This window comes from Kogia breviceps, chromosome X, assembly GCF_026419965.1.
Source record: "Kogia breviceps isolate mKogBre1 chromosome X, mKogBre1 haplotype 1, whole genome shotgun sequence".
Classification (NCBI taxonomy): Eukaryota; Metazoa; Chordata; class Mammalia; order Artiodactyla; family Physeteridae; genus Kogia; species Kogia breviceps.
The window spans coordinates 92,581,312-92,595,119 of record NC_081330.1 but is presented as its reverse complement, the minus strand read 5'-3'; the positions used below and the strand labels follow the sequence as shown (position 1 = coordinate 92,595,119).

General features: G+C 45.3%; 1 long non-coding RNA gene across 1 annotated transcript; it reads right to left on the bottom strand.

The window, feature by feature from the left end:
- Window positions 1-3,030: 3,030 nt before the first annotated feature.
- LOC136793347 (uncharacterized) lies at window positions 3,031-11,089 on the bottom strand. The gene is made up of 3 exons (XR_010838539.1): window positions 10,999-11,089; window positions 7,198-7,249; window positions 3,031-3,094 (listed from the first exon to the last, which is right to left on the bottom strand). It is a non-coding gene; the product is annotated as an uncharacterized lncRNA (long non-coding RNA).
- Between the last annotated feature and the right edge of the window lie 2,719 nt (window positions 11,090-13,808).

The window sequence follows — 13,808 nt, the reverse complement described above, 5'->3', positions numbered from 1 at the left end:
ATGTACTCAGAATTCCCTTCTGGCTCCCATCGGAATAAAAGCTAAAGTCCATGGTCCCACATAAAGCCTATGGTCTACAAGGCGCTGTGAGATCTAGTCCTTGTTACCTCTCTGACCTCAATTCCTACCACTGTCCCCCTCACTCTCTCTGCACCTGCACTGGTCTCCTTTCTGCTCTTCATACATGCTGAGTGTGCTCACAACTTCAGGCTCTTCGCTATTTGCTATTCTCTTTGCACGTGCCTTGTTCCCTCATTTCATCCTGGTCTGTTTAGATATCGCTCCTTCAGAGAGGCCTTCCTTGATATTTCTATCTCAAGTTTTCTGTCTCTAGAGTCTGCTTTATTTTACACTGTAGCACTTAACACTTCCCTTCATCATATTACCTCCATAATGCTTTATATACTGTCTCCCCAACTACAGTGTAAGTTTCACGGGGACAGAGCCTTCAATCTCTTCACCATTGCATCCTCACACCTGGAATATAGTAAGAATTCAATAAGTATGTATAAAGCATTGAGTTAATTTAAGAATAACCAGTAATACAAAACATATGGACTAAGAACAAATGGAACAGGAAAAAAATGAGAGGAAACAAAAGTAATCAAAGGAGTATGGAATCTTCTTAAATACTGATGATACTACACTTGGAAAATCTTTGTATCTTTCTCTCAGTTTTTCTGTGAACCTAAAGCTGCTCTAAAAAAAGTCTTGGACTTCCCTGGTGGCACAGTGGTTAAGAATGCTCCTGCCAGGACACGGGTTCGAGCCCTGGTCTGGGAAGATCCCACATGCTGCGGAGCAACTAGGCCCGGGAGCCACTACTGAGCCTGTGCATCTGGAGCCTGTGCTCCACAACAAGAGAGGCCGCAACAGTGAGAGGCCCACGCACTGCAATGAAGAGTGGCCACCGCTCGCCACAACTAGAGAAAGCCCTTGCACAGAAACGAAGACCCAACACAGTCAAAAATAAATAAGTTTATTAAAAAAAAAAAAGAATCCTCCTGCCAATGCAGGGGACACGGGTTCGAGCCCTGGTCCAGGAAGATCCCACATGCTGCGGAGCAACTAAACCCGTGCACAACTACTGAGCCTGCGCTCTACAGCCCACGAGCCACAACTACTGAGCCTGCGTGCCACAACTACTGAAGCTTGCGCGCCTAGAGCCCATGCTCCATGACAAGAGAAGCCACTGCAATGAGAAGCCCGCGCACCGCAACGAAGACCCAACGCAGCCAAAAAAAAAAAAATTATAGTCTTGGGACTTCCCTGGTGGTCCAGCGGCTAAGACTCTGTGCTCCCAATATAGGGGGCCTAGGTTAGATCTCTGGTCAGGGAACTAGATCCAACACGCCGCAACTAAGAGTTTGCATGCTGCAAGGAAGATCCCGCACACAGCAACTAATATCCATGCCACAACTAAGACCCAGCACAGCCAAATAAATAAATAAATATGTAAAAATTTTAAAGTATAGTCTTTTTTTTTTTTCTTTGCTGCACCACAGGGTTTGCGGGATTTTAATTTCCCGACCAGGGTTTGAACCTGGGTCCTGGCAGTGAAAGAGCCGAGTCCCAACCATTGGACCACCAGGGAATTCCCCAAAGTATAGTCTTTAAAAAGAAAAGCAGGGCTTCCCTGGTGGTGCAGTGGTTGAGAGTCCGCCTGCCGATGCAGGGGACACGGGTTCGTGCCCCGGTCCGGGAAGATCCCACATGCCACAGAGCGGCTGGGCCCGTGAGCCATGGCCGCTGAGCCTGCGCGTCCGGAGCCTGTGTTCTGCAACGGAAGAGGTCACAATGGTGAGAGGCCCGCGTACCACACAAAACAAAACAAAAAAAGAAAGAATAACAGAGACTGCTGTGAAAAGAGCAATCAGCAGACACAGGGCTGAATAAATAGAATGGCCATAACTGAAAACAGAATTAGTAATTTTAAAAATAATTTTGAAAAAGTCTTTCAAGCATGAGGATCCAAAAAGACCAAGAGATAGACAATGGAAAAGGGAAGTTAAGGGCTATGAAATATTGATGTTGAAAATTCAACATGCATCCTCCTTTCCTCAGTGCATTTGCAAATGCTATACTTATTTAGAAACAGCTGCTCCCTTGAGCACCTTGTATAAATATCAGCCCTGTCCTGCAGACATTACTCTCTAACATTACACCCTGTTCATTCCCTTTATTGCATTTATTGCAACCTGTATTTATGTATTTGTGGATTGTCTACCTCCTTCCCCCATTAGAATGAAAGTTCTATAAATAAGAGCAGGGGGAATTCCCTGGCAGTCCAGTGGTTAGGACTCAGCACTCTCACTGCTGTGGCCCGGGTTCAACCCCTGGTTAGGGAAATAAGATCCCAAAAAGCCATGCAGCTCTGCCATAAATAAATAAATAAATAAATAAATAGCAGGGATGCCATCTGTAATGTTCATGGCTGCATCCCCCTGTCACTATGTCCAACATAAAGTATGCATGTTGTATTTGATTAATTAATTGATTGATTGATCCTGGGGAAATTTAGAACTCCAAAGGTAAAGAAGAAGCTTCAAAAGATGTAAAATAGGTCACATAAAATATTACAGGAGTATCAGAGTTTTCTCAGTCAGCACAGTACTCTAACACAATGGTGCAGTATCTTAAAAGCTATGAGAGGCAATTTTTATGCTAAAACTCTTTACTCAGTCAACCTAGTATTCAAGTATGAAGGCAAAATAAAGATCTTTTAGGATATCTACAATTTTAAAAAAATAAATTTATTTATTTATTTTTGGCTGTGTTGGGTGTTTGTTTCTGTGCGAGGGCTTTCTCCAGTTGCAGTGAGCGGGGGCCACTCTTCATCGCGGTGCATGGGCCTCTCACTGTCACGGCCTCTCCCCTTGCGGAGCACAGGCTCCAGACGCGCAGGCTCAGTAGTTGTGGCTCACGGGCTTAGTTGCTCCACGGCATGTGGGATCTTCCCAGACCAGGTCTTGAACCTGTGTCCCCTGCATTGGCAGGCAGATTCTTAACCACTGTGACACCAGGGAAGCCCAGGATATCTACAATTTTGATTATTATGTACAAACCATCTCTGAAAGAATCGCAAAAGCGTGAACTGAAAGAAAAAGAACAGAAACAATGACAAGAAACTTCCCAATTTGGTGAAAAACAGGAATCTATACATCTAAGAGCTCAACAAACATCACATAGGATAAACTAAAGGAGATCCATATCTATACGCATAGTAGTCAAACTGTTGAAAGCTAAAGACAGAGAAAATCTTGAAAGCAACATGAGAAAAATGACTCATCATGTACAAGGGTATCACAGGAAGATTAACATCTGACTTCTCAATAGAAACCATAGAGACCAGGAGGCAGAGAGGTGACATATTCAAAGTGCTTCAAGAGGGAATTCCCTGCTGATCCAGTGGTTAGGACTCTGTGCTTTCACTGCCAATGCCCCGGGTCCAATCCCTGAAATGACTGTCAACCACGAATTCTATATCCAGAAGAGATATCCTTTAAAAATAAAGGAGTAGATTTATGTTATGTGTATTTTACCACAAGTAAAAAAAAAATTAATAAATTTATTTATTTATTTTGGCTGCATTGGGTTTTCATTGCTGGGCATGGGCTTTCTCTAGCTGTGGCAAGCGGGGGCTACTCTTCGTTGCGGTGCACAGGCTTCTTATTGAGGTGGCTTCTTTTGTTGTGAAGCACAGGCTCTAGGCGCATGGCCTTCAGTAGTTGTGGCACGCAGGCTCAGTAGTCGTGGCTTATGGGCTCTAGAGCACAGTTTCAGTAGTTGTGACATGTGGGCTTAGTAGCTCGACGGCATGTGGGATCTTCCCGGACCAGGGCTCGAACCCATGTTCCCTGCATTGGCAGGTGGATTCTTAACCACTGCGCCATCAGGGAAGTCCCAATTTTTAAAGAAAATTTAAATGAGGGAGAAAGTGAAGACATTTTGTTTAGTAAACAAAAACATCACTAAACAGACCCACAAGAAATACTAAAGAGAGTCCTTCAAGCTGAATTGAAAGGACACCAGGGGACTTCCCTGGTGGTCCAGTGGTTAGGACTCTGCCCTTCCACTGCAGGGGACACGGGTTCAAGCCCTGGTTGGGGAACTAAGATCCTGCAAGCAGTGGTGCGGCAAAAAAATTAAAAAAGAAAAGAAAGGACACCAGGTAGTCACTTGAATCCGCATGAAGAAACAAAGAACACTGCTAAAGGTAACTACAGAGGTAAATATAAAAGACGGTATAAATATGTATTTTGTAACTCTTTTCTTCTGTTATCTGATTTAGATGACAAATACATAAAGCAATAATTATAAAACTGTTGATGGACTTATAATGTATAAAGATGTAATTTACCTAATGAAAATAGGGCAAAGGAGGAGAAAAGGAACAGAGCTATATTGGAGCAAAGTCTCTGTATGTTATTGAAATTAATGAATAATAATTTAAATTAATTATTAATTACTCAATAATTTGAAAACTTCCCACAGAGATGCCCAGATCAAGATGACTTCACTGGCAAATTCTACCAAGCATTTAAAGAAGAATTAATAGCAAATTTTCACAAACTCTTCCCCAAAATTGAAGAGGAGAGAACATTTTTCAACTCATTCTATGAGGCCAAAAGCAAAACCAGACAAAGGCAACCCTACAAAAGTACAGACCAATATCTCTTATGAATGTAAACTCAAAACTCCTCTTCAAAATTCTAGCAAACTAGGGGTGGTGGTGTGATGAATTGGGTGATTGGGATTGACATGTCTACACTGATGTGTATAAAATGGATGACTAATAAGAACCTGCTGTATAAAAAAATTAAATTAAATTCAAAAAAAAATTCTAGCAAACTAAAGCCAATGACATATAAAAAGGATTATACACCATGACCAAGTGGGATTTATCCTAGGAATGTAAGGTTGCTTAATATCTGAAATCAATTAATATAGTAGGCCATAACGATAGAATAAAGTACAAGAACCACACGATCAACTCAACAGAAGCAGGAAAAGCATTTGACAAAATTCAACACCCCTTCATATGTTTTTATTGTGAATCAACATATCGTCAACAACCTAGGAGTAGAAGAAAACTTCCTCGACATGATAAAGGACAAAAGCCCCACAGCTAATATCACACTTCTTTTTTTTTTTGTCACAAGAAACTGATCTTTACTCAACAAAGTTCTACACAAGTGGAATCTCATGCCACCTCGGTGCCAATCCCCAGCACAACACAGTGACAAGTGGACAGACCCTGGAGGAAGTGGGGGGAGGGACATGGGAATGAGAGGGATTGCAGATCCAGGCCAGTCTGGGTCCACAGCCCTTGGCAGGGGAAAAGGTTGAGAAGCTGAAACTTCACTGTGCAAAAATCAACCAAAATATTTTAAAAATTAAATAGTTTCTTAAAAAAAGAAAGAAGAAAAGGAAAGATAACTAGAACACCTTTCCTGAAGGTGGTTGGAGCCACCCATCCTGGATGGAAAAGGGGTTACCAATTCCATCAGACAGCCAATCCATCCACACACCCCAAGACCCAGCAGAGAATGCTCCGAAGAATCTAACATCATACTTAATGGTGAAAGACTGAAAGCTTTTCCCCCAAGGATCAGGATTAAGACAAAGATGTTTGTTCTACCACTTCTATTTAACATTGTGCTGAAGGTGCTAGCCAGGGCAATTAGGCAAGAAAGGGAGATAAAAGGCATTCATATTGGAAAGGCAGAAGTGAAATCATTTCTGTTAGCAAATGACATGATCTTGTACATGGATAATCTTAAAGAATCCACAAGAAAACCATTAGACCTAATAAATGAGACCAGCAAGGTTTCAGGATACAAAGTCAATATTACAAAATTCAATTGTATTTCCATACACTGGCAATGAACAATCCAAAAATGAAATTAAGAAAACAATTCCAGGACTTCCCTGGAGGTCCAGTGGTTAAGGCTCCACACTTCCACTGCAGGGGGCATGGGTTCCATCCGTGGCCAGGGAACTAAGATCCCACATGCCACGCTGTGCGGCCAAAAAACAACAATACAAGAGCATCAAAAAGAATAAAAATGGGCTTCCCTGGTGGCATGGTGGTTGAGAATCTGCCTGCCAATGCAGGGGGCACGGGTTCGAGCCCTGGTCCGAGAAGAGCCCACATGCCATGGAGCAACTAAGCCCGTGTGCCACAACTACTGAACATGCGCTCTAGAGCCCGTGAGCCACAAGTACTGAGCCCGCGTGCCACAACTACTGAAGCCCATGCACCTAGAGCCGGTACTCCACAACGAAAGAAGCCACTGCAATGAGAAGCCCGCGCACCGTAACGAAGAGTAGCCCCCTCCTGCCGCAACTAGAGAAAGCCTGCACGCAGCAACAAAGACCCAACACAGACAAAAATAAATAAATTAAATAAATATTTTTTTAAAAAAATAAACACTGAAAAATAAGTGCAAGATTCGTACATTGAAAACTATAAAACCACCTAACACGATCTCAAATCCAATAACTTTTTTTTAAACGCAGTAGTTCACACATCTGTAACCCCTCGTGCCTTCAGCTAATTGAGTTACACCTCCTTGCCAGTGTCTGGGAGTAAGTACACAGTGAATTGAATATAGAACTTTCTGCCTTGGATTTCTTTGTTTTCCTAGGAAAAAGGTTCCCTGGGACTTTGGTTATCTGATCAGATATGCTGTTATATGGTAAAGTTGTTTTCTACCTTTCTACCACTGCTCCTATAGTCTGTCCACTTGTATAGTATGAGTGTTATATTTAGTTACACAGATGAGTGTTATTTTGCAACAAGTGGGAAAGTCTATAGGAAGAAAATGAGCATATCTGTGATACTCTATTCTCCAGCTGGCCCTGGGGGCTGAAGAAGTCAAAAAGTCTTCTCAGACCAGCGTCCTTTGGACAAACCTGCTTTGGATCACATCATATGGAAGCAGGGTCTTGAAGAGCTATACCTCTGTTCATAGCAGCATTATTCACAATAGCTAAAATGTGGAAGCAACCCAAGCATCCAATGGTGGATGAATAGATAAGCAAAATGTGGTATATACATAAGATAGAATATTATTCAGCTTTAAAAAGGAAGGATATTCTGACACATGCTACAACATGGATGAACCTTGTGGTTGTTATGCAAAGTGCAATAAGCCAGTCAAAAAAAGACAAATACTGTATGATCCCACTTACACGAGGTAGTCACATTCATAGAGACAGAAAGTAGAATGGTGGGTGCCAGGAGCTGGGGGGAAGAGAGAATGGAGAGTTATTGTTTAAGGAGTACAGAATTTCAGTTTCACAAGATGAAAAGAGTTAGGAAGATAGATGGTGGTGATAGTTGAACAACATTATGAATGTATTTAATACCATCGAACTGTGCACTTAAAAATGGTTGCGGTTGGGCTTCCCTGGTGGCGCGGTGGTTGGGCGTCTGCCTGCCGATGCAGGGGATGCGGGTTCGTGCCCCAGTCCGGGAAGATCCCACGTGCCGCGGAGCAGCTGGGCCAGTGAGCCATGGCCGCTGAGCCTGTGCGTCCGGAGCCTGTGCTCCGCAACGGGAGAGGCCACAACAGTGAGGCCCGCGTACCACAAAAAAAATAATAATAATAATTTTAAAAAAACTGTGCCCCTTGCAGGCCAAGCACTTCCTTCCTTCATGTTTTCTCACTGTAATGTCAACACATTATCTCTCTAAGTGGCAATTTTCACCAGGGAAATTTTGGAATTGAAATAACCACTTTGAGAAACTTTTGCCATGAACAAGATTGTCCATTTGAGAGATTCCTTAGAACAAAAAGGGCAGAAAAACCACACGAAGAGCTTGCTTGTTTTATTTTTTTAATATTTATTTATTTATTTGGCTGCACCAGGTCTTAGTTGCAGTACTCAGGATCTTTGTTGAGGCCTGCAGGATCTTTAGTTGCGGCATGTGGGGTCTAGTTCCCTGACCAGGTATGGAACCCCAGCCCCCTGCATTGGGAGTGTGGAGTGTTAACCGCTGGACCACCAGAGGAGTCCCGAGCTTGCTTGTTTTATGTCTCAAGGAGAGAGATAATTTTGTTTAACATAGGACACACCCTCCTCTTCATTTCTGTATTTGGGGATTAAGAAGTGCTGATTTTTTAATAGTATGCCTTGATAAAATTGTCAAGGGCCTGAATTATTGTTTAAATCAGCTGTAATAACTCTCTTTTGAGTATGTTTATGTCAAATCCCATTTTCCTGCAGCCAAAATTCTTCCCTTCTCCTTTCATAGGGAAATGTAACTAAACTTTTACAGTGATCATTTCATATTCATCTGAAGCCACTACAAAACCCTTATCAAAAGAAGGAATTTCTATATAGCTTTCCATTACTTGTGTAAACAAAGAATGTTGCCTATCATTCCAATTCTACAAGGATCAAGTCATTAGCAGTTGCAATCACTTACCTACAAGCATACCCTGAAAGGAATTCAGGGGGAAGCATTATATGTTTGGGATATATGGGCCTCTAGATAGTTAAGATGCATATCTAAAGAAGAATTTCAATGACCCCAGATTCTTGCATCTTCCCATATATAGATAAGCACTAAAATCCTTAACTGAGATATGGTGTGTGTGTGTGTGTGTGTGTGTGTGTGATTAGCACTAATCTTTTACCAAGATGCATGCTTGACTACATGTATTTCCCAGCCAAAAAAATTATACATTTACTAGTTCCTCCCCTACCTCTTTGAAGCAGTTCCCAGTTCCCAGAAACACTGAATAAAACTCAATTCACAGCTCTTATGTTGTGTTTTTTTTCTCCAACTGACACTTGAGATCACCATAAGAAGAGTGGAGGTTAACAAAAATGCTTCATGATGATAGACACAATAGCAGAGATAAATTGGCCTTGACACTGAACCAACATTGATGGGGTAACTTTAAGGGTCTTGCTGAGATGGTTCCCTTGCATGTCACACCTCATAACAATCATGATAAGGACTGAAAAGGTAGGGTGTGGATAGAAACCAACAGCTGGAGGCCCTTTTGAACACCTCCAAAGGGTTATGAGCAAGTTCTGGCTGTGGTTTATTTTCCAGATGAACTGAGTTTTTCCTACCGGTCAGAGATTTATCACTGTAAAGGTAGGGAAACTGCTTGCCTTTGTACTCACGACTCAACTTACCTCTCCAGCAGCAGGGACAGCATTGCACTTATTTAAAGAACTCCTGTTATTTAAAAACTCTGTAAAATTTTAACTTCCTCAGAAACTCTACAGTAATTATCACCTATAATCTTCAGAAAAAGTAGAGAGACCTAATGGAATTTGGAAAGTAAAATCAACAAACTTCTAACCCTAACCCTCAAACTTCCAGGGACTAAAGTATTGCCATTAGCCTTGATGGCAATAAGCTCTAACCCCTCTGGGGACCACCTATAGTTAGCTACTTCTGAGTTAATAACAGACTACCCTAAGTGTTTTGTAATTGCACCTCAAATCCTAGATTCTACCCTCTTACAGGCCAATGTGACTTCATACTACTAGAGACTCCTGTGATGCCTCCAGATGTCTCCATAATAGGTTCATGCTGCATTTCCAAAAAAGTCTGCATGATCAAAGGGAAAACTGTCCTTGAGCCTCAGTGGAAAATACCTTTTTTTTTGTGGTACGTGGGCCTCTCACTGTTGTGGCCTCTCCCGTTGTGGAGCACAGGCTCTGGACGCGCAGGCTCAGTGGCCATGGCTCACGGGCCCAGCTGCTCCGCGGCATGTGGGATCTTCCCGGACTGGGGCACGAACCCGTGTCCCCTGCATCGGCAGGCGGACTCTCAACCACTGCGCCACCAGAGAAGCCCGAAAAGACCTTATTAATAGGCTTCAAACTGAGGATTATTAGGAATTGTCCAGAAGCTGATGACTGCAGACTTGGATGGCTTCTGCTCAAGGTGACAGAACAAGATTAATTTTCTGATTCTTCAGCACCTTTTTAAAATTTTTACTTCACTATTAATCTTGACTATTACTGTACCTTGACACCTTCTAGTAACCAAGTAAAATATCTCTCACCCTGTTACTTTTGACCTGCTATGGATTCCCTCTGTCACTTAGGGAAAAAATGAAACTATCTTGTATGTTTTCTCAGACTACAGCTACTATGAATTTGATTGTTGGATCTCTCCCCCCCCCACCTCTCTCTCTCTCTCTCTCTCTCACATGCAGACTCACACGCCTACCTGAAACTGACAAAAATGTAATAGCTCTTCTTTTAAATACCTCAGAAGGTAGTTTTCTTTCTATAGGTCCTCTCACATTTCCCTTAAAAAAATAATCCCAAACCTTGATCTTGTAAAAATTGGCTGTTGGCCTCAGAGAAAGCTTCTGCTGAAGTCATTGCAACCCTATCAGCAAGACCCAGCCCATCAGGAATGGGAGCTAACAGTTGGAGTAGCTTGTTCTCTTCAAACACACTCTAGCCTGTTTTGCTGCTACTGTTTAATTCCACTCAAGAAATCCACTCTAGAGGACTTCCTTGGTGGTGCAATGGTTAAGAATCCGCCTTCCAATGCAGGGGACACGGGTTCCAGCCCTGGTCCGGGAAGATCTCACATGTCGAAGAGCAACTAAGCCCCTGCGCCACAACTATTGAGCCTGCACTCCAGAGCCTGCGAGCCACAACTACTGAAGCCCGTGCACCTAGAGCCCATGCTCTGCAACAAGAGAAGCCACTGCAATGAGAAGCCCATGCACTGCAACAAAAAGTAGACCCCGCTCGCCGCAAATAGAGAAAGCCTGCACACAGCAACAAAGACCCAATGCAGCCAAAAATAAATAAATAAATTTATTTAAAAAAATAGTTCACACCATCCATGAAAACCTTCAAGTAACACCCATAATTAGGCTGGATAATGTGTTGTCCCGGAAATTATGTTGCAAGTGACCTCTGAAATTCTATACACTGTAAATAAGACTATAAATCCCAGCTTTGCCACTTTCAGGCAGTATTACCATGGGCAAGTTGCTTTACCTTTTTGTGCTTTCAGTTTCCTCGTATGTATAATGAGTGTAAGGAAAGGAAGGTTCCTCTGTCACCTCCGAAGTGATCACTGGCATATCCTTCCTCTTCTACGGGCTTGCAGGTAATCTGATGACACTGCAGATCCCCTGGAGATGGCCCCGATCGGTCAGTTCCAGAGGTTGGCCCTAAATGGGCTCCCTGAGATGGTTGCCAGGTCCCAACATCAGAGCTTAGATCCCTAAAGGTGTATCCCTGGGGAAGGCAGCCCTCCCACCCCCCTGGAGGACCTGGGATGGTAGGGGTGGAGCTATCAGGGCTGTCCTGCCCAGCCAGGTCCTGTTCTCCAACTGCTACTAAGAGAACAGAGGAAATGAGAACACTCAGAGCAGCAACTCCCAGACTCAGAGTAAGGTATGCACCCAACTCTTCTGTCTTTCTCTCTCTCTCCCACTTCTCTTTTTCTTTCTCTGCCCCTCAGCTTCTCTCTTTTTTCCTTTGCTATCTCTGTCTCTCCCAATATCTGTCTCTATCTCCTCACTTTCATTCCCTCTTTTCCTTTTAATCTCTTTCTCTGCATCTCCATTTCTCCTTTGATGGCTCTGTAAACTGGCTATCTGTCTCTCTCCCTATCTTTTCTGTCTGTCTGTCTGTCTTTGATTTCCCCTTGTCTCTCTCCCCAGCCTCTCAGGGTCTCTGCCTGAGGAAGTGGACAAAGGGATTTCCCCACTCCACTGTCAGGGCTGGAACCTGTTGCTCTTCTCTGATTCTGTCCACCTCTCTAACCCTCCTCATCCACCAAATATTTTCCCTTCCCCACCGCATGCAGACAGGTGGATGGCAAGCCCCAGGACTCAGGGAGGGTGAGAGCCACCAGCCAGAGAAATCAAAGCAGAGAAATGAGGAAGAAGAGCTGAGAGACAGATCAAGACATAGAGGCAGAGTTGGGGCTCAGGTGGGCAGGGAGACCGGAAGGAAGAGCCTGAGGGAGAGGCACTGAAATCCTTATTAGAAACAGATGGGATTAAGTTGGAAAGAGAGAGAGGAGACAGGAGAGAGGAGAGAGGAGAGAGGAGAGAGGAGGAGGGAGGAGAGAGGAGAGAGGAGAGAGAATGCAGTTTGGGCATCTCTCTGCCTCTCTGAGGTCCCTGAGCTGGAGGGTAAGTGGGCAGGCAGCCTGAGGAGGCCTGGTCTGACAATCCTTGTCGGTTCAGCCCCTCAAACCAGCTCAGAACTCTACACCACCACTTCACCTTCTCTCCCGCCTTGGCCTCCACTTGACGCTGAGGGCCTTCCCACCTGCATTTCTGACCCTCAAACAGCTTCTTCTTGCTCCTCTTCCTGTCTCTACCCTTTCTCCTCATCTCTCTTCTCCTTTATTTCTTGTATGTCTCTCTGCCTCTATCTCTGTCTTTCTACGTGTCCATTAGTGTCTCTATGTCCCTCTGTGTATGTCCCTCAATTCCTATTTCTCTCACCATGTTTGTCTCACTCTTGCCTTATCTGTCTCCTGCCTTTTCTGGGTCTCTGCAATCCCCCTCACCCCCCCGTAGAAATCATCCGGGGTCTGACCCCACATTCCCTTCTTTTGGGAAGAGCAGCAGGCCCACGGTCAGGTCAGGGGGCGGGGCCTGAGGACTCGCCCTGGCCCCAACTCCCCCCAACTCCGGAGACCTGCACGACACCGGACGCCCCAGCCCCACCTAGGAGCCGGGTGACGCCGCGGCAGCTAGGCTCCCACGAAGCCCCACCACCACTCGATGCCGCTCTACAACTCTCAGCCGAAGCCCAGTCCTCCGCTACTAAACCCAGTATTGGTCCCGACCGGCCCAGCCAGCAGCCCCAGGAGCCAGAGCACAAGGCCCTGAACTTCACCATGAACCGTTCCACGGCCCCACGGCTCTTACAGCCTTCCAGACCCGGAGACCTTGAGCGGGGTCCCAAAGGTGGGAGGAGGGCGGGGCGCCCTAGCGTTTGAGGTTCCCGAAGCGGCGGGACCTTAAGGAGCAGGAGAGGGCGGGGCCTAAAGACGGGAAGAGGTAGGGTCTAGAGGCTGCAAAGGGCAGGAAACCTGGGCCTGCAGGAGGCTTAAAGGACAGGGCTGAAACATAGGGAGGGGGTGGGCCTGGGGGAGGGGCCTGGAGACATAAGGGTCTGTGGACAGCACAGCAGCCAGACGTGGGCGGAACCTGACGGCTCAAGGAAGGAAAAGGCTCAGAAGAGCTAGTGGGCCTGTGTTTGATAGGAGCAGGGTGGGGTCTGGAAACACAGTGGGGATGGGGCCTGGAGGTGAGGAAGGGCGCGGCCTAGGTGTACCGAATGGGCAGGACCAAAGAAAGTGGCCTGGAAATACAAGGGTTGCAGCCTGGGATACCCAGGGTCTGACTGGCATCCCGGTCCTACCCAGGCTGGCGTGGCCATGGAGTCGGCAAGTTCGAGGCCAGGGCCCTGCTGGGGCACTGAGAGTAGCTGTGTGCACGGGGCCTGCTACCCGCGCCTGGCACTGAGTCCATCAAGCAGTGTTGCAGCTCTACTACCTCCGAGGACCACTAGGACCTCATTGAGGCCTTGGGAGGCCTGTGAACTCCGCATTTGCACCCCCAGGGAGCGAGTCTGTATAAGAGAGAGGGCATTTCCACCTCTTTGCAATGGCTTGCATAAAAGGGCCAGTTGGTGTGTCTCCCATGAGGCCATCTGCACCCCAGTGGAGGCGTCTGCCCCACACATGTAGGTGTTTGCATGCAAGAGACAATGTTTGGAGCCGATGTCCATCCGGGAAAATCTCTTTCCCATAACCCCCACTCCACCTCCCAAAATGAAAA